This window comes from Diceros bicornis, chromosome 32 (genome assembly GCF_020826845.1).
Source record: "Diceros bicornis minor isolate mBicDic1 chromosome 32, mDicBic1.mat.cur, whole genome shotgun sequence".
Lineage (NCBI taxonomy): Eukaryota > Metazoa > Chordata > Mammalia > Perissodactyla > Rhinocerotidae > Diceros > Diceros bicornis.
The window spans coordinates 3,658,454-3,680,997 of NC_080771.1; positions in this window are offsets into that span (position 1 = coordinate 3,658,454).

Consider the following 22,544-nt stretch of genomic DNA (forward strand, 5'->3'; position numbering starts at 1 on the left):
TTCTTAGACGAGTTAAAAATATTCAAGGGTAAGTTATCCGCCTGATGGAATCGGTTAAGAGAACTGGAGGCAACTCTAACCAAAAGGAAACTTACTTTTTTGATAACATAGTGTCCACATATGGCTGACTGTGTCTGTAATTTAATAAAGAAAGCAGAGTATGTCAACGCCATGTCTTCAGATGGCAGGATACACTGGGCAAGCACCATGAACGTGGCCAGCATTCTTCAAAATGAAATCATTCAAGTGTTATTTGATGGAGTTATTTCAATTTAAAGACCATGAAAGAAAATTTAAGATTGTATTAAAAAACAGATGAGACTATTATCTTCAGAAAAATGAGAGAATGCTCATTTACAACTAGTTCCTGGGATAGACCAATACGTGTTGAGATCATCCACTGAGACAATTCCTTGCTAAAGAGCAAATGGATGATACTGGAGTTAACCATCTTGGTCAACATCAGCCATCCCGTAACAAACCCTGGATCAAAACCCAGAGGCATCTGACCTCCTGTTTTCTCTGCCTCGGTCCTCAAGTCCTGGAGAATCTGTCCTAGGCCTCTCCTTTGGGCTTATGCTTCCATTCCTCCCAATACTAGAAACATACAAAGGCCTCCTATCACATCTTCTATCTTCAATTTCTTTTCCCTCCAATCCATCCTCCACGTCAGTCTCTGAGTAATCTTGTTAAAAGAACTACTTTCAAAAAAGCCACAGTAACTGCTCAGCATCCTAACCTTCTTACCCTGGCTTTCAAAGTCCTGGCAAGACATGGCTTCAACCTGTCTTAATAGGTTTGTAACCTACTGAACTTCAGACAGCCTATTCTCTTCTCAAATTTAATTTGCGATCTCTGGACAGTCAACTCTCCTCCCACTTTTCCCAGTGGTGCCTTCCCTGCCCTTCTGTTTGCTAGACACTTAGCGGCCCTCTCCTCAAAGACCCAGCTCAAATGACATTTCTCCCTGAAACCCCCTTGATTCACCTCCTTGGACCCCACAATGGTAGTCTGCTCCTCCTCGTGTGTACTCTCCTTAGGGCAGGAACAACTCAGCATATTCCCTCTCCCCATCTCCACTTGTTATTTATGCACGTTTTATCTTACTAGACTGCATGTGGGACAAATAGGAATTCTCACTTAATTATCTTTATGTTCCTCGCTGTGCCTAGCATGGAGCTTTACATATAACAAATGCACGTTAAATGTATGTTTTGTGTATTAAAAATTAATATGATGGCAGGAAAAATGCTTTTCTGGCAATTTAGGAGAATATGGATGATTTCAGAAAATAAATCCAAGAGGAAAACAAGAAAAACAAGACACGGTTCATATTTACAGAGTGACAGCCCATGAGTCCAAGTTACTACAATGCTAGTTCATGTTGGAGGACATGATTTGAAAATTAATTACTGTTTTGGAGTATAAAGGAATGAATTAGCCCACTAATTTATCACTACAAATCTTTCCGACTCAAAGTGACAACAGAGCAAGCAGCACAGCCTAGTTCACGGGTTCCCTGGCAGATGCAGACTGCACAGGGCAGAGGAGAGCCGGAGCCGCGTCCACCAAGGATCCGAATCCATGGCTGCACGCCAGAACCGCGGAACGCCAGGCCGGGGCGGGGTAGTGTCTGAGGAGCAGTTTCTGAACGCCACTCCAGATGGAGGGGGAGAGAAGAGGAATCTCCAGGACTCCTTCCTCCCCACCACAAAACACTGCACTCAGATGAATACCTGTCAGCCCGGCTCTGCAGACGGAAAGTGGCGAGAATACCAGGGCGTGTCCGGCGAATGACAGCTGGAGTCAGTCACAGTTCTAAAAGACGCACAAGATGCTACAAGTTGGATGGGATGCTTGCTACAAGTTTGGAGAAAGATAATCTAGTCAAAGATGACCGTAGTTTCCCTGGTTGATGCAGAGTATTGCACCAAAGTTGCTAAATGTGGAGGAAAAACAAAGCCAGTAGGCAGCTGAGTCTTTGCTGCCTCAAGATTGGTTTAAATTATTACATGATCAAATTAACCCAGGGCATGTCTGGTTGTCTTTCAATTATTTAAGGGAAATTCCATAACTTTCTCATGTCAGAGGAATTGGCATCCCCACCCCCCCACGCTGTGACTGACCTCATTCATTCCAGAACGCTGTCTTCCAAGGTCTCCCCCAAATACCCGCCAAATGAGATGGAGCTATAATATTGCTTTCAGAAATCTTACAGTAAAGATGCTATCTACAAATAAAGTAGGTTTCTGTAAAGGAGATCCACAGAATAAAAGAATAAAAATTCTGAGTCATTTTAAGATTGCAGATTTTCACATAAAGTGGGAAAACAATGCTGCCTTAATGCTGAGCTAAGTTTTCTGCATGTCTGGTCTCCTGTTGAGGAACTGTTAGTCCTCATCACGCCTGGGTCTTCAGTGCCACTCACTCAGTAGCCTGGAGTAAGAGTGTGTGCCTGCAACCAACTGTCTACACGCCAGGCTCTTTGCCAAGCACTACGGAACTCAACATAATGCAGAGACACAGTTATCATACCATAGCAAGGCCCCCTCTGCCCTCAAGGGCCTGCCAACGGTGCGTGAGATCAGGGCACTACACGGACCCAAAAGACGAGCTGGACACAGCCTCGAGGGCGGGAACAGCGGGGCAGGCCTCCCAGAACACCAGACTGCAATTGTGCGTAAGCTGCCTGCATGAGTTAGGCGAAGAAGGAACAGACATCCCACACTGAAGAAAAAACAGCACAGAAAAGGCTGAGAGGAATTCAACAAGCAGTTGAGAAAGGAGAGGAGCCCTTCTCTGAAAGATCGCTGAGGCCAATTTTGTGGCGTACTGCACTAGACTGTCGGCGCCCTGAGGCAGGAGTCTGTGAGTTCACTAAAGCATCCCCAGAACAGTGCCTGGTACATAGTATCTGAAAATAGCTTTGTTTTTTTTTTTTTCTGATTATAAAACCAATAGATGCTCAATGTAGAAAACTCGAGCAATACAGAAAAGCTAAATAAGACAGTGATCTTCAGAGATCTCCCCACCACAAGATGCCTCTACCACCAGTTTGGTGAACCCAACAGCATAATTCTTGAAATTCCTAAAGCAGAGAGCATTTCAAGAATCTCAACTCTCAGTGACTTACATACTCAAGGCTGAACACTTATTTATTCAGTTTGGGCACAATCTCATTTGACACACGAAAGAGAAGTAAATCTACCTCTGTCTTTCGTTGGTGGAAACAATAATGCACTCTGAAGGCCTCTCTCGATCACACTATTTCTGAATCCCTTGATGGAAGTGCTGGAAAGCCCCTCCTTCCGAGCATCACTGCCACTGGCATCATCTGAAAAATACTGATATATTCTTGCTTTTGCAAGGCCAAAAGAATCACTGAAGGTTTTTAGAGTTTCTTGCAAAAGTGTAAATGAAAGACAACGGTTCTACAAAGAAGAGACAAGGCAAACAGAAGTAGAATCTCAACAAGACTCTTACCTAATGGAAAGCACTGGTACCGCTCAAGGTCCCCTTCATTCCCTTTTGAATAATCTGCCACATTCTGCCGTAATTCTTCAGTGCTGTTGGATGCATGAAAATATAATAGTTTGTGCAAACATAGTTTCCCTCTAAAAGTGTCCCCAAAAGCCAAAAAATAAATACCAGATCACCTAGCGCGATATATTGACACTTAAATAAAGGCTGTGTCTACTTAGAGGTAAAATGATGCCCAATAATCTGTTCTGAATTTAGAATATTATGAGTTTCTGGGATTTTCCGCCCTTCCCCATTCATTTCATCTTGCCTGTTATGATGAAAAGAACTATATGGAGCCACTGATCTTTGTCAAGCAAGACTCCAATATAGACAGACAGAGATTCATACGTTAAGGTGTGTATTCTAAAGGACATGGGACAATTTTATCAGAAGTGTTCATCTTTTAAAGAAGGGGTGCTTATCTATGAAGGTCTTCGTTGGATATGGGTGAAAAATGAATCAACAAGATCTGCTCACTTTACTCCTAAACACTCTACAGCTCCTGTGGGCAACCTATGTTCCCTTGCTAAAGGCGTGTGAAATAGTGCACAGATGCTGAGTAATCTGTTGGCTGTCTAAAGTAGTCCCCTTTGCTGTGATTTAACAGAAGAAAGGGGGAATTAGATGCGCTATGTACCCTAAATCAGGCATTTTTACTGCAGCTCCCCAGCATCCAGACACCAATGTTTCTGTCTACAAGGAATGTCCTGCCAGGGAGAGAATGCTCTTGGCAGATGCGGTGAGCTCTTCTCTTACCAGAGGCACCAAGCTGCATGGCAGAGGGGCCGCAGAACACGCTCCCTCAAACCATGACTATTCAGCAAGCTGCCAGCAAGCGCCGATCCCCTTGCTCTGCCCCTGGACGACTTTCATTCGAGTTCTCATCCACATCCAACCTCCTGACAGAGCAGAGACACAGCTCCAGACTTTTAGATGCAAAGCTTCTGCCTGAGTCCACACTCCCCTACTGCCCTGAGAATCCTGAGCTACACAAGGATGTCTCCCTCACCCAAGCAGGCTTTACCTTTGTCTACTGCCTCTGACAAACACTGGCCACCAACTCCAGAGGCCAGTCTTTAGCTGCCTGCTTTCCCTAACCCTTCCTACATTGTGTTCTTCCTGGCTTTCCCTCACACTTGACACACTTTCTTTCAATGAAGTGGTATGCAAATACCCCACCACCACTCTAAGTAAAATAGAGGAGATGGGGAGGTGCCCCAGAAGCTGGTACCTGGTCATCCAGGAGAGGTAGTATGATGTTAAAATTGCAACTGCCTGGGTTTGAATCTCAGCCCTGTCACTTACTAACTGGGTGACATTGTTATGCCTCAGTTTCCTCACCTGTAAAATGGGGATATTAGAAGAACCTACCTCTAAGTATTGCTCTGAGGATTAAATGAGGTAATACAGGTAAAGTCCTTACCACAGTGCCTGGGGCAGAGTGGACCCTCAGCAGACAGAAGCCATCATCATCCATCTCTGCCTCCAGGCTTCTTTCAGACCAGGATCGCCTGACAGTGCAAGCGTTCTAAGTCTCGTTTTCGGGAAATGTTACCTGAGAGAAACTAATCTCCATTAAGAGTCACTCCTGAATTCTATACTTCCAAGGGCTTCTGCAGTTCAGGAAAGCATTTTTCAATTTTGAATTATTAATCTAATCTGACACAAATCTCATCTTTAATGCAGGCAAGAGAGAGGCCCTGTCAAGGTTCATACTTATAAAAATCAATTCAAATACAATTCAAGGAAAACTGCTTACACCAAAACTACAGAGGTAGATCCAAGTCAGGAATCCTGAACCACCATGTTGATTTACCTTTTTAGATAGTTAGAAGAACCCCACTCCTGAACTGTAAAAGACAGAGTAAACTAACAAGATAACCTTCAAAACTGGTTTATACACTTTGGAATACTACACAGTGGTCAAAAACAATGAAGGTGAATGGTCCTCCACGACATACTGGTAAGTGAAAGAAGCAAGTTCTAGAATAATATACTAGTCTGAACCATTTAAGTTAAAAACAAGGAAAAAGAATTGGGAGAGTTTTGAAAAGGGATTTTCACTTTTATCATCACACTGTTATATCTATTTATCCATTCCTTAGATTAAAAAAACATTTTTAAGTGACTTATTTTTATACTTGCCTCTGGGGTGCTGATTTGTCTCATAATAAAATAAATCTGCATTTTTTGAGCACATACCAGTGGTTAGACGATAGCACAAAAAAAAAGTGTGAGGTGTGGAAGAGGGGAGTCTAGGGTGTGTTGCAGATAACCCACAGTGGGCTGCCCATGTGGAGATGATGAAAACCTACAGAGAAAGGCCTGGGTTCTGAGTCTCTTCAGTCTGTAGGTCGGCTTGGGTTACCAGAGTCCATATGACTCTGGAAAGGTAAAAGTTAAAGCAGAACGGCTTAATCCGATCAAGTTCACCTGAGGGACTTCCCCAAAAAGCAAATATTAATAACATCAATTTTAACAAACACATAGGTCTGCACAGTAAGAACACATCTAAATTACTACTAAAGCTTTTAGCAAATTGAGCCACAACAATAAAATTTTGCCTTAGCATGTCTTCACCCTCCTTTAAGTAGCCCTCTTGGGGAGAATAAGAAGCTGGCAAAAAAGGTTTATATGGCTCACCGCTAAAAAACCAACAAAGACAAAATTACACTTAAGAAGAAATGATTTCCCGTAGTCTATACATTAGTTTCCACAGTTCTGGTACACTCGAAGGTGATTAAATCTTCAGTTAAACTGGATTTTTAAAACTCGAACAATGGCTTTTCTCAAGACTTTTTCTTTCTCAGCACCTCTACTTTGTAATGTCTGCTTCCATTTTTGTCTAGCTTGTTTGCTCAACCGCTTTTGCGGAGTTGACAACTGAAGGCAGAGCTCTGGCACAAGAAAGACCAGGATAAACTCACCGAAAAGGGGGCTTCAACATTACGAATCTGATATGCCCCAGTGACCTGAACTAAACCTAAAAGTATGTGTGTAATGTTGGTGTCTTTGGTAATTATAAAAAAAAATTGCTGGTTTCTTTTTTTAAAGCTTCTCTTTGCTAGATGCTCCACCAACATCACCATAAATTTTCGTGGATGATCTGCCACCTTTGATGTATCTGACACAAATTCCACAATGGAGCTTCTGAAAGAAAATTCCTAAATGATTCAGGTGCATCAATTCCAAGTATTAAATATCTTCGATTAAGACCACTGTTACAAATATTTCCATGCCAAATGCATTTTGACACAATAGATACCATTGTCTTCATTTAAAAGTTGTGTGGTTAACAAATAACATAAATCTAAATCTAAGACACAAATAAAGGGCAAAACCTAGGAAGAAAATGCCTGCTCCAAATTGTTAGCTGAAAGAAACAAGGGGCTAAACAAGATTACCTATTATGAATTAGGACTGAGAGGGTTAAAGAGTTATTAGAAAGCATTCCACTTCCAAAAGGGATAAGGAGCACAGATGCTCCACTCGACCCTCTTCTCGCTGATCCTCGCCAAGTTTGAAGGCCATGAGAAGAAATAAGCAGATGGTTCAATGTGAGTAAGTCAAAAGGAAGTTGCATTTGCCTTATTCTGCTTCCTAGCAACTAGACTGAATGATGCCAAGAAAGCCAGCCGGCTCTAAGGAGGAACGCTGCAGGATACTTGGAACCCAGTGGTCAGGCAGAGCAGAGGAGGCCTCCAGACACCCCCACCTGGCAAAAGGAAGCCCGTGCCTACCGAGACCCACACTTCCCGCCTCACCAGGACCTCCCATTTCCCTTGCAGTTCCGGCTCCAGCATACCTGGCCATGTAATGTCAACCACCTGACCGCTCCAACTCCTTTCAGGGCAACCTTTCCAACTCCAGTAACATCAGCTGAGCAGTCTTGCTCAGACATCAAAGAATAACTTCCCATTTCTCCACGGCAGGGAATGCCCCATGCACTCAGTGCACCTCGGCCAGCTGGACAAAGGATTCCGCAGGCCAAAAGGCCTGAGCTCACACACTGCAGCCCAAGCGCTGAGAAAGGCAGGTGCACACACTCGCTAGGACCCCAGAAGCCTGAAAAACATCCCTCCCAGAGCCATGGTGTGTTCCTGTCCTTCTCCTTAAAACTGGAGGTTGGGGATTCCCAGATGGGCTGCATAGGGGAAGTGCCCTCAGGAGGGAATTGCCTTTGTGGAAGTACATAAACATGCACGTGAAACACATCCCCAGCACAGCGCAAATGGCCAAAGGCAGCTCGGACATTATTAAAGTTGCAAGGTCACCTTGAGCCCCAGCGATGCCACTGTATTTTGCCATATTCTCTGTGGCCTCCCTGTCACTGGTGGCACCCATTAAAACTTCAGTTCCTCTCCTACTCAGCAGGCAGTAGGTCAACGCCTGTCAAACAGAAAATGGAACTTATAATTACAAATATATCTTGGGAAATGAATACAGTTTCCCAGATGTTCAGTGAAGACGCCTTCAATATTATATTTATATATTTAAGCCTTATAACAACCGTGCAAGCTGGCTAATATCAACCTCCCCACACAAACTTTGTAAAAACAGATGAAGAAACTGAGGCTCATATGACTTGCCACACAGCTAAGCTGTGAAGTCCAAATTCAAATCCAGTTGTGTCTGACTCTAAAACAGGCTCCTTTCAATACCTCACAGCCCAGAAACTCTGGGCTTAACGCAGGGAGTCTGCAAGTAAAAAAGATCAGGAAAAGCAATCACAGAAGGACCAGTAGGAGGGATAAAGATATGAAGTCATTCTAAATGTTTACGGAAAGTAAATTCCCATAGGCATAGGAAATTCTCGTTTAAAAACATAAAGTGTATGGGGGAGGGCTCCAGAGCGAAATGGCTGCCTGCCCACGCCTCTCCTAGCCACGCGACAGCAGGCGATGGGCCCTCGCCACACATCTGGGTGGACCACCTCTGGAAGAGCCATTCAAAATTGAAGCCTCAAGACTGATGTGGAGGACCCGGAGCTCTCATGGGCTGCTGGAGGGAAGGTAAAACGGTACAAGCACCTCAGAAAACAGTTTGACTGTTTCTTAAAAAGTAAAACACACATAATCCAGCCAGCCCACTCCCAGATATTTACCCAATAAAAATGAAAGCACGTGTCTACACAAAGATTTGTACATGAATGTTCACAGCGGCTTTATTTATAGAAGCCAAAAGTGGAAATGACCATCAACAGGTGAACAAAAAAACAAAATACGGCTTATCCATATATCTTAGTCTGCTCAGGCTGCCATAGCAAAATACCATAGGCTGGCGGCTTAAACAACAGATGTTTATTTTCTCAGAGCTCTGGAGGCTGGAAGTCTGGGATCAGGAGCCCACATGGTCAAGTTCTGGTGAGAGCTCTCTTCCCAGCTTGCAGACGGCCGCCTTCTTGCTGTGTTCTCACACAGCCTATCCTGGGTGTGTGCACATGGGGAAAGGGATCTCTCTCTCTTCCTCCTCTTACAAGGCGGCCAGTCCTATCAGATTAGGACCTCATGCTTTTGACCTTACTTAACTTTAATCACCTCCTCAAAGCCCCATCTCCAAATACAGCCACATTGGGGGTTAGGGCTTCAACATATGAATTATAGGGGAACCCAATTCAGTCCACAGCACCAGAAAATGGCATACTACTCAGCCATAAAGAAATGAAGTACGGATCCACCCAACAATATGGATGAGTCTCACAATGCTCATGCTGAAAGCAACCAAAAACATCCCCTCCAAAGAGTATACACTGTATGATTCCATTTGAATTATTTACATAAAATTATATACATAAAATATAAATTTATGTAAAATTCTAGAAAATGCAAACTAGGTGACAGATCAGTTGTTGCTTGGAGAAGGGGAGATTACAAAGAGGAATGAGGAAACTTTGAGGGTAATAGCTGTGTTCATGATCTTGACTGTAGAGCTGGCCTGACATCCACATGTCAAAACTCAACCTGCACATTTTAAATATGTGCAGTGTATTATTGCACATCAATATTACACATCAATAACTATACGTCAATAAAGCTGAAAAAGATCCGAGCCTCTTTCCTGCTTCATCTTTTTCCTTCTTTAACATCAATGGTTTCAATGTGTTTCAAGTTTTAGTGCTGGTCAGAAATCATTTAGATTCTGAGGTCTTTACATGGAAAGAACCTTAAACATCTACAGAAAGAGAGTCCATCGAAGCACTTTCCTCGCAATTTTAAATTAAATGCACGTCACTCCCAAAGCCTGCAGGAATGCAAGTACGATTATTTTTAACTTCTTACTGGCGTATCTCAATTACCTCAACTTATTAGACAGCTGATCTATTAAGTTCTCAGGGTAGGACCCACTGGGGATAAATTTTAAAATTAAAAAGATTTTTAAGAATCTACTCTTAGAAGTTCCATCATAATTTCAAATTTCACTGAAAACAATTTGAATTTTAGCACTCCTCTGGAGAAATTTCAATCAAGCCTCCAGAAATAGGAAAAGAGTAGTAACACGGCACTGTCAAAGGGACACAGACCAAAAAAAAAGTCGCAGGGGGCTCCCGTAATACTCTCAAAAGCAGGGGTCAGTACACAGCTAAGCGTAACATTACCGTACAATTCAGCAATCACACCCAACTGATTTAAAAAGTTATGTCCACACAAAAACCTCCACACGAATGTTTATAGCAGCTTTATTCATAATCATCAAACACTGGAAGCAACCAAGATGTCCTTCGGTAGGTGAGTGGATAAACAAATTGTGGTACATCCATAAAACGAATATTATTACGAGATAAAAAGATATGAGCTATCAAGCCACAAAAAGACCTGGATGAATCTTAAATGCATATTCCTAAATGAAAGAAGCCCGTCTGAAAAGGCTACCTACTGTATGATTCCCATTATATGACATCTGGAAAAGGTAAAATATAGACATGGTGAAAAGGTCAGCGGGGGCCAGGGTTTGACAGGAAGGAAGGGAGTTGAATAGGTGAAGCATGGGTTTTTTTTTCCAGGCAGTGAAATTATTCTGCATGATACAGTAAAGGTAGTTACGTGACATTATGCATTTGTCAAAATCCATTGAACTTCACGGCATAGTGACCTGTAAAGTATGCAAATTTTAACAAATCACTTAGGAAGTCAAGAGGATCCCAGGATGGAATATAGAATGTGACAAAACAATTACAAATCGTACGAGGAATGTAGGAAGCAACCTCACTGAAGGAAGGGAGAGAAAAGGTGCGGCTCACCTTTGTAGAGCTTTGTAGAAAACGGATGGGATAGGGTTTGGCCCTAAGGCTGTAGTTGTCGGAACCCTGCTCTAAAGCCTAACAATGCCCTCAAGTGGTAACTGTCAGAAGCCTGTGGAAGGAGGGCCACGGTGATGCGGGCTCCGTGCCACTGGGAAGAAGGCCAGACCTACAGCTTTGTCCGCATCTGGCCTGGAGGCGATGCCAAAGCCCTTACCCAGACTTAAAAGGTTCACGCTGCCCAGCACCTTCCCCCCAGTATCCTACCCTCCCACACCCCCACCTGTCTGACCTAATTCCCTACCTGAATCTGTTCTCCCTGGCTCCCTCCATGGCAACCAGCATGCCGCCTAGCTGCTCTCTCCTGCAGGGCCTTGCCCCTTGCATTCCCTCTGTCTTAAACACTCGTCCTCCCAAACCCACATGGCCCACTCTCTCGCTCCATCCAGGGCTCTGCCCAAATGTCTCCTCCTCTGTCGGGCCCTCCCTCACCTTCCCCACCACCTGTGCTCCCCTCCCCCTCTTGCTGGCTTTACTTCTCTCCATGTGACTCATCAACATCTGATATACTACACACATACACACACATACACACACACACGTGTGTGTATATATGTTTTAAAAATAAACTTTATTTTTTAGAACAGTTTTAGATTTTCGGAAAAAGTGTGAAGGTGGTACCAATATAAGATAGTTCCCGCATAACCTACAACAAGTTTCCCCCATTATCAGCATCTTAGATTAGTGTGGTGCATTTGTCACACGTAATGAACCAACACCGATACACTATTATTAACTGAGGTCCACACTGTATTCCAGTTTCCTGAGTTTTTACCTAACGTCTTTTTCCTGTTGACGGGAAGGCAAGGGGGTCCCGCCCGGGACACCGCAGCTCGTTCAGTGGTCGTGTCTCCTCAGGCTCCTCTTGGCTGAGGCAGTTTCTCACCTTCCTTGTTCTCGACCTTCACACTGTCGGGCAGCCGTGGTCACATATACGTCTTTTTGCTTGTTTGTGTATTATCTAATTCCAAGTAGAAAAGCTCCTAGAAGACAGATTTTTGTCCGTCTGTCCCTGTTTCCCCAGGAACTGAAACAGCACTAGCCACATCCTAGGTGTTTAATGAATAACTGCAGAATAAATGAATTCGCTACAGTGAATGATTTTTTTAACTGTAAAACTCAATAGACTTGTAGGTTTCATAGCGCCCAGCCCCTCTCATTCCACGCATGAAGACTGCTAGGTCTCGAGCAGTTAAGGAACCTGGTAGTTACAGAAACCAGACCTGGAACTTCCTCGGCCTTTTGCGACCACCACATCCAGAAAACCCGCACTTCCCTGTGCGCCAGGACCCCTCAACCGCCGTCCGTCCAGCGCTTCAAGCTGCCCCGCAGGGAGACCTATAAGATGATACTCATTCTCTGGAACCTCGACAGCTTTTTCTCTGTAATGGTGTTGATGTGGGTCAACGATTTGAATGTTTTATTGCATTTTGCCCTTATTATTTTAAAAATCTAAGTGAAAAAAATAGAAGAAAGAAAATGCTGATGCTAGTAATTGGGAGAAGTCATCGAGGGAAAGTAGATGACTAGCAGGAATGAGAGCTTTTAAGGCAAATCAGATGCTTCTTGGGCCTTGGCTGATCCCCCGAGACCGGCACCATGTGCTAGAAAACCCTATCGAAGGTCGTGTGTACACGGAGCCTTGACTGCCCCGCCACGTCAGACAGACAGATGGGTCTACTTTTTCCTAATTCCTCTTCAGTATCTTTTCAGGAAAAGATATCAGAGACTCTCTGCTCCTTATACCTGTTTGCCAATCATTCGATACGTGCTTTAGGGATACCTGGATGAGCTGGGAATCCAATTTCATTTATTGATAAATAATTGTTGAGCACCTAACATCTGCTAAGCATGACCTTCAAAATGTGCCCTTTCTCATTCACCCAGAGCCAGTACACTAAATACTTACAGAACACGTGAAAAGGTTTCAATTCCTCAAGTAAGAGAGTAAATGTCCACAATATTAACCCCATAGGCCTAGAGACAAATCTACATATTATCCTAAAATTCTAGCTCTCAAAAAAAGCACACAATTGAGAAAACAATCAGATTTACAAAGCCAGCTCGGAACTGGACCTCAATTATACCATACACCACATTCAAAAGGTATTCTCCGTGGGAATTAATGGCATTCTCAAAAAACTAACACAAATGGTAGAAACTGCTGTAAGAGTTGGTTTTTTTTTTTTAATTTTTAAGAAAAAGAAATGAAGTGATACAAATGTTTATCAGAAATGAATGATATGGGGCCGGCCCCGTGGCTTAGCGGTTAAGTGCGTGCGCTCCGCTGCTGGCGGCCCGGGTTCGGATCCTGGGCGTGCACCAACGCACCGCTTCTCCAGCCACGCTGAGGCCACGTCCCACATACAGCAACTAGAAGGATGTGCAACTATGACATACAACTATCTACTGGGGTTTTGGGGGAAAAAAGGAGGAGGATTGGCAATAGATGTTAGCTCAGAGCTGGTCTTCCTCAGCAAAAAGAGGAGGATTAGCATGGATGTTAGCTCAGGGCTGATCTTCTTCACCAAAAAAAAAAAAAAGAAGAAGAAAGAAATGAATGATATGGAAAGCACTCAATGCTGTCAGATTCCTCCTCTGTGGTAAACAGAGAGTGACCTTAAACTTCAAGAGCTGTCCATTGTACCATCCTCTGCTCCATCCTCCTCAAACACAAGATGAGATAGGATATGTAACCCGAGTCTTCAGTAAGAACCTTAACTTCTTCCAAGGTAAAACAGTTTCCAAGTGTCACTTTAAACATTCAGTTTACTGTCTGTTGTGGGTTGAATTGTATCTCGCAAAAAGATATGTTCAAGTCCTAACCCCTGGTACCTGTGAATGTGACCTTATTTGAAACCAGAGTCTTTGGAGATGTGATCAAGGTAAGATGAGGTCATGCTGTATTAGAGTGGGTTCTAATCCGATGACTAGTGCATTTGGGAAATTTGGACACGGAAGGAATTTTTGAGGCAAAGACAAAGAGAGAGAATGCCATGTGACTATAGAGGCAGAGATTGGAGTGATGCGGCCAAAAGCCAAGGAGTGCCCGTGATTGCTGGCAATCACCAGAAGCTGGAAGAGAGGCATGGAATAGAGTCTCGCTCAGAGCCTCAGAGGAACCAACCTTGCCAACACCTTGATTTCAGACTTCTGGCCTCCAGAACTGTGAGAGAATAAATTTCTGTTGTTTGAAGCCCCCTAGTCTGTGGTACTTTGTTATGGCAGCCCTAGGAAACTAATATTTTCTAATCCTTTCAGGGTCCTGCAGGCATTTGCAAAAAGAAACTACGATCATACTGGAGAAAGTATTGGATCTGAGTACCAGGTTCTTCAAACCAGTTAATATTAAGTTAACAGTTGCTTGGTCATGCTTGGTTTATGGCAACTACTTTCATGAATCAATGTAACTAGAAATGTTATATATACACATAAATACATGTGTGTATATACACACATCATCTACCATATTCAGATTATACTAATGAAGAAAATCTCATTCCAAGACACTAAAATTTCTGATTCTGTAACTTTTGATGTCCAAAGATTTCCCCAGGAAAATTCTAATCACGGTAGTTTTCAGATGGTTGGTGTTAAAGACCAGGCTAGCTGAGCAGGCCCCATGAGGTCATCTTGACTTTAGTGAAGGTCTGCACAGGTCTTCAGCTTTGCAAGTTCAGAAGCCTGATATTTTCCCCAATCAGGCAGGTGTGATCAGGTCCAGGAAACCAAGTCACACCAACCCAACCCACAGAGCCTGACTTCCAAGTCAAGGGACCAACCCATGAATTTTCAACTACCTCGCAATGACCAGAACACCCCTGTCTGCTACCTTGAGCTCCCTCACTCCTGATAACAAGTAACCAAAGAATTAAAATGGTAGGCTGGAGAGGGCTTGAATAACATGTAACACGGAGTTGACAGTCCCAGCTAGAACCTGGAACGCTCTACTTCCTCGGCCAACACCGTACTTGAACAGAGTTGTACAATCTTTCATCTCCACTGTTCTATCTGTCCTCACTACCACTCCATGGGGTAGAGATTGGCATCTGTATTTTACAGGTAAGTAAACCAACGCTAAGGGATGGAAGAATGTGGTTTGTCCGTTCGTTCAACAACTACTAATGAAGCCCAAGGTAACAAGGTAAATATTGGGTAGCACTTAACTCCAATATCCTGACCCTTGGTCAAATGCTCTCTTCGCTACACCCCATGGCCCCTTCTGGAATGCACCTTCTCAGTGATCTAGAACACTCACGTCTGCCAGATCATGTGTCTCTCTTCCTCAGAAAATGCTGCATAAATATAGGAAGACTGCTACTCCTAGTGCTTCTATTTTTCTATATATTCCATCCAAACCCCAATATATGGATATATTACCAATAACCTAAACATATTACAAGTAATAAGATCAAAGCTGAACTTACTCTTTGAAGAAACTTGGAAGATGCTCCACTCTCTTTGGACAGGGGAAAATACTCTTGAGTTTCATCAGTAACACATATACAAATTTTGCATGCCATATCTTAAGCATTTTATGTTGATCTCGTTAACTTCAACTGTAGGTCTCTCCAATCTCCAGCAATACAACCTATTAGGACTCTGTTGCCTCCTTACTTTGTAGGAGAGTAAATGTCTGACCTGACTCCATCCTGCTGTTTTGCTACCATTTCTTATATGTGGGGATCATGCTGGTCAATACAGATATATTAACACCTTCCATTATTGGGGATTATGAGTTGATAAGCAGCCTATGCCACATAAAAACCACAACATAGCCTCCTCCCTCAGTTACTGCCTAGGTGTCAGCACATGATCACAGGGAAATCTGATTAACAATATCGGAAGTGAGATGAAAAACGTTGCCAAGTAACTCCACAGAGATGCAAGGGCTTAATGGTCACCAATCAATCCCACACCTAGAAACAATTTATACCTTTAACTTCCGCAAGGGCTAGGAAATTAATGTATTCTGTTGAAATGACCAAACAAAAGATATGGGCCAAAGGAAAGACCAAAATACCAGATATTAAAACAAGCACTCTTTAGATACACAGAAGTGTTCTTTGTCAAATCATATTCTGGGATAATTTATATACTTCAAGTATGTCAAACAGATAGACTTAGGAAAATTTTTCATATGTGTTTTTACTCTATCTTGTTCTAAATGGCTTAAGAAAGTTGATTCATATATGGTAACATTTCATTATCCAGCATATTTGGGGTATAAGAGAGTTCATACACACACACATATAGTGTCAAAGCTTTTCATTTTAAGCTTTTTCTAATGGGCCTTTCTAAAATGTACTAGACCCATCTCATCCTTCTTTAATACCTGAAATAATCTTTCCTCACTTAGCTGTTTCTTGACTACTCAAGGTCAATTATAATCATCACTACTGTATTTTCTCAAGTATAAGACCAGTATTTTTTTTCATATCTGAAATTAAGGATTCTTCTTACAATTAATACATACATTTAAGGTTGTGTATTTTCCTCTTAAAAGCTACCATTAAGATGAATGTTTTTTCCTTCCAACTGGAACTGTATCTCAGAATAACCAAACAGTTTATAAGAGGTACTACAGAGAAGTCCAGCTAATAAATAATGAATGAAAAATATAATAATTGATTATCAACATCTTGCAACACCCAATGAATGAATGGACCTAGACAAAAAATCAATGGTTGCTAACAGTATACACGGAAAGATAGCTAGGCTTTAGGTACTTCTCAACAGAAGTGAGTGTCACCTAGGGAATTATGTTGCCAAAAAAAGAACCTGAATCATGTCACATCGTGTCACACCTCTAGATCTGCCTACAACTTACAGGAAATACAGGGGACAGAAAGAAAGTTAACTGACACCAGAGGATACAATTGGCACTATCTAGACTGTGGGAAACTCTAGAGGACAAAGGACCTGCTTTTTCAACAACAAAATATTAAAAAAAAAAAAAAAAAGATGAAGGAACCTGTAGATTTAAGAAGGCTTAAGAGATATCAACCACTACAGAACATTCCACCCAACAATAGCAGATACACATTTTTCAAGTGTGCATTAAACATTCTCAAGGGTAGACTATGTTAGGCCACAAAACAAGTCTTAATAAATTTAAAAACACTGAAATCATACAAAGTATCCTTTCTGATCACAATGGAATGAAACTAGACATCAATGGTAAAAGGAAAACTGAAAATCCACAAATACGTGGAAAGTCATAGACTTTTAAACAACCAAAGAGTTGAAGAAATCTCCAGGAAAATTTGAAAAATTTTTGAGACAAATGAAAATGAAAACACAACATACCAAAACTTGTGAGATGCAGTGAAAGCAATGCTAAGAGAAAAATTTATAGCTGTAAACATTTACATTAAAAAAGATCTCAAATCAACAACCTAATTTTACAACTTAAGGAACTAGGAAAAGAACAAAATAACCCAAAGCTAGTGGAAGGAAGGAAACAATACAGGTTAGATCAGAGATAAATAAAAGAAACTAAAAGAAAATAGAGACAATCAATGAAACCAAGAGTTGGTTCTTTGAAAAGATCAACAAAATCAAAAAACCTTTAGCTGGATTAGAAAAGAAAAAAGGAGAGAATATACAAATAACTAAAATCAGATAAGAAAGTGGGGACATTACTGCCAGGTTTATAGAAATAAAAAGGATTATGAGGAGTACTATGACGATTATACACCACAAATTTAGATAACCTAGATGAAACGGACCAATTCCTAGAAACACACAACCTACCAAGACTGAATCATGAACAAATAAAAAATCTGAATAGACCAATAACTAGTAAGGAGATTGAATCAGTAATTAAAAACCTCCACAGAAAACAGCCCACAACCAGATGGCTTCACTGGTGAATTCAACCAAACATTTAAAGAAGAATTAACACCAATCCTTCTCAATTCCTATCAAAACCCCAATGACGTTTTTTGCAGAAATTGAAAATTCCATCCTAAAATTCATACGGAATTTCAAGGGACTTCAAAAGCCCAAATAATTTGGAAAAAGAGGAACAGAGTTGGAGGTTTCAAAACTTGCTACAAAGCTATGGTAATCAAAACAGTGCAGTACTGGTGTAAAAACAGACACATAAACCAGTAGAACATGTAGAACAGAAGAGAAAGCCCAGAAATATACCCTTATATATAGGATTAAATGATTTTTGACATGGTGTCAAGATCATTCAATGGGAAAAGGACAGTCCTTTTAATAAGTTGTACCGGGAAAACTGGATATCCACCTGCAAAAGAATGAAGTTGGACTCTTTTTTCTTATACCATATACAAAAATTAACTCAAAGTGGATCAAAGATCTAAATGTAAGACCTGAAATTATTAAACTCTTAGAAGAAAACATAGAGGGAAAGCTTTACGATATTGGATTTGGCATGATTTCTTTATTACACCAAAAGCAAAGACAACAAAAGAAAAAATAGATAAACTGGACTATATCAAAATTAAAAGCTTTTGCACATAAAAGATCACTACCCACAGAGTGAAAAGGCAACCCACAAAATGGGAGAAAATTTTTGTAAATCATGTATCTAATAAGGGACTGATATGCAGAACATATAAAGAATTCCTACAACTCAACAACCAAAAAACGAACAATCCAATTCAAAAATGGGCAAATGACTTGAACAGACATTTTTCCAACAATAAATGCAAATGTCCAATAAGCACCTGAAAAGATGCTCAACATCACCAATCGTGAGAGAAATGCATGTCAAAACCACACTAAGGTATCACTTCACACCCATTAGGATGGCCACTTTCAAAAAAACAGAAAATAACAAGCGTTGGTGGGGATGTGGAGAGGTTGGAAAACTTGTGCACCATTGGCAGGATTATGAAAAGGTACAACAGCTATGGAAAATAGACTGGCAGCTCCTAAAAGTTAAAAATAGAGCTACCATGTGATCCGGCAATCCCGCTTCTGGGTATGTATCCAAAAGAATTGAAATATCTAAGAGATATTTGCACACTCGTGTTCACAGCAGCATTATTCATAATAGCCAAGAGGTGGAAGCAATCCAAATGTCCATCAATGGAAGAATGGATAAACAAAATGTGGTTTATACATACTGTTATTGGTCAGATTCCTGCAGAGAAACAGAACCAATGGGATGTGTATACAGAGATTTATTACAAGGAACTGGTTCATGTGGCTATGGAGTCTGGCAAGTCCAAAATCTACAGGGCGGACTGGTGGGCTGGAGGCCCAGGAGAGCCAATGTTCCGGTTTGAGTCTGAAGGCCGTCTGCTGAAGAACCAGGAAGAACTGATGTTGCAGATGAAGTCGGACCTGCTGGAGCATTCTCACATACTGGGGTAGACCATTCTTTTAGTTCTATTCAGGCCTTTAACTGATTGGATGAGGCCCACACACATTATGGAGGGCAATCTGCTTTACCCAAAGTCCACCAATCTAAATGTTAATCTCATCCAAAAACACTCTCACAGAAACACCCAGAATAATGTTTGACCAAATATCTGGACACCCATGGCCCGGCCAAGTTAACACATAAAATTAACCATCATGCACACAATGGAATACTACACAGCCTCAAAAGGAAGGAAATCCTGTCACGTGCTACAGACAACATGGACGAAACTTGAGGACACTGTGCTAAAGAAAATAAACCAGCCACAGAAGGACAAATATTGTATGATTTCACTTATATGAGGTAACTCAATGTAGTGTAAGTGCCTGACTTAAGCTTTTGATTGCCGAGGCATCCATTTCAAAAGACACCCAATAAACACACTGCCCGGTATACAACACAGCTACTAGTAAAACAACCAGATAAAGAACCAGGTCACCCACACCCATAAAGTTCCCCTTTCAGAAAACCCTGGGTGATCTCGGTAACTAGCCCTGCCTCCACTCTCTGCCCTAACTTCTGCTCTTATGATCCAAATTAACCAATATTGAGCGACCCCTCGAAATCTCAGACACCCCACCCTCAGATCCTAATAAAGGCAGAGGCAGGGATTCTCTCTCTGTTTCTCTCTCTGTCTCCCTCTCCCCTCGCCCTTGCAGTGTGGCCCTCGGGCGTGCCGTGCACTCTCCAGGAACTGTGAGTAATAAGTCTTGTTCCTCAAAGTTCTCTGATGGTTTTTTGCTCAGGCACATCCTGTGATCGATAAAAACACAAAGACCAGCCCAGTCACAACACTGGCCCTGGTGGGAGACAGGTCTGTAGGGCTCACCAAGAGTAATAGGGGCCAGGCACGTGCCTCAGGCATTCCTTCTCCAGAGCGCCACCAACAGGCTGGCAACGACACAGCACTAAAGCAGTCAAATTCATAAAAATAGAAAGTAAAATGATGGTTATTAAGGGCTGGCGGGGAGGAGAAAAGGGAAGTTGTTGTTTAGTAGGTATAGAGTTTCAGTTCTGCAAGATGAAGAAGTTCTGGAGCTCTGTCCATAACCACGCAAATAACACTACTGAACTGTACACTTAAAAATGGTTAACATGGTACATTTTCTAAAAAGGACCTTCTGATACAGGCTAGGAGAGGAGGAATGGGGAGTTACTGTTTAATAGGTACAGAGATTCATTTTGGGAAGATGAAAAAGTTCTGGAGACGGATGGTGATGATGATTGCACAACAAGGTGAATGTACTTAATGCCACTAAACTGTACGCTTAAAATGGTTAAAATGGTCATTTTTATGTTATGTATATTTTACACAATAAAAAAAAGAGAGATGTCAATCAAATGTAATATGTAGGCTTTATTTAGATCTCAATCCAAACAAACTGTAAACAATTGTATAAGACAATCAAGAAAATATAAACAGTGTTTAGATATTTGATGCTATTAAATCATTGATTCGGGGGAGCTGTATTAGTAAACCATGATTATGTAATAAAAACAGAATCCCTATCTTCTAAAAATATATATAGATAAAATATGTTTTCTGACATTTGCCTCAAAACAATTTCAAACTGGAGTGGGGAGAGGATAGGTGACACAAGTTGGCCAAGAACCAGTATTTACTGGAATAAAATGATGGGTACATAGCAGTATATTAACACTGTTTCTCTACTTCAGTTTATGTTTGAAATTTTCCGTAATAAAAAGGTTTTTTTTAATGAGTGGCATCTTAGAATCAAAGAAACAAGAAACTGTGCTGTCCCATGATGGGGTGATGCTCCCAGGAACTACCGAGGCCTTTTGTCCTAGCTGGCCTGTGGCAGGCCTGTGGCATTCTTTTGAATGGCCTCCAAAGACATCCACAACTGAAGAGATCCTGTGAGTATGTTAACCTACACGGCAAAAGGGACTCTGGAGATGCGGTTAAGGGCATAGGCCTTGGGATGGGGGACTGGACTGAATATCTGGATGGGCACTATCTAATCACATGAAAACCTTTCCTGGCTGCAGTCAGAGAGATGAGTGGAGAAGGAGGAGAGATGTGAAGCGTGAGAGGGATACGCATTGTTGGTTTTGAGGATGGAGGAAACGGTCTCAAGCCAAGGAATGCAAGCGGCCTCTAGAAGCTGCAAATGGCCCTCCGCTGACAGCCAGCAAGGAAACGGAGACCTCAGTCCTACAACTGCAAGGAACTAAGTTCTACCAATATTCTGAATGAGCAAGGAAACAGATTCTCTCTTACAGCCTCTCCAGAAAGGACCACAGCCTGCTGACTCCTTGATTTTAGCCTGGTGAGACCCACGTTGCACTTCGGACCTACAAAACTGTAAGATAACAAAACTGTATTCTTTTAAACTGCTAAGTTTATGATAATTTATGGGAATGGATTAAGAAATGGAAAACTAATCTATGGTCCAAAACATCTGTGATTTTGAATGTTTCTGTCCTCCTTTTACATTTTTTTCCCACTTTCTTTTGGTGTAAGGCTTTAGTCTATATGATACTGCTTCTTTACCACTTCACATGCACTATGAGAGGGGAAAGCAAATAAACATTCGTTCATTCACTCAACACCCACCCGCAGATATCCAAGGAGTGCCTGCTCTATGCCGAGCAGGCAGTAGGCTGGCCTGAGTCTGGTGTGCGCTCCCAGATCTACGACAGGACCCACACGGGCTTCATTTACAAGCACCCAGACTCAACCCACAGCAACCAGCCCTGCATCATGTGCCGAGTGTATCTGGGCTTAGCAGGCTGCAAAGTTTCCCAGATAGCCGGGACCAGCAATGTGTTGGTGCGGGATTTGCAAAGTGGTTCCAGCACCAAGAGCAGGAACACGCCACTCCCCGGGGCCCAGACCTTAAAAATAGCAGGGATGGGATCTGGGAAACTGCACTTCAACAAGTTCTTCAAGCGATTTTCAGGCACCTAAAGTTTGAGAAGCAAGGCCACAGTGGGGCCCAACCCCAGCCCTCTAGGAGTAACTAGGCTCTGAGTAAGGGCCACCGAGCCTGTAAGTAATGTATAAAAACTGCAGTGACGAAAAAAAAGAAAAAAAAAGACAGTGCAAAGACCTGATGGTGTCTATTTTGCCGTTTGCAGAGGTGAAATGTTAATGAGTATGCGTAAGCAATTAAGTTTGCAGACTACCTTCAAACATGCAAAAATCAAGAGTTCACTTTGTTTACAGACTTCTCCAGCAATATAACAAAAAGCCTAAGGAACACATACCAGACTGTTACCACTGGCATATGCTCAGGGTTGGGGTTATAGAGGATTTGCACTTTCTTATTTTGTTTTTTGTGTTGTTTGAATATTTAAAAA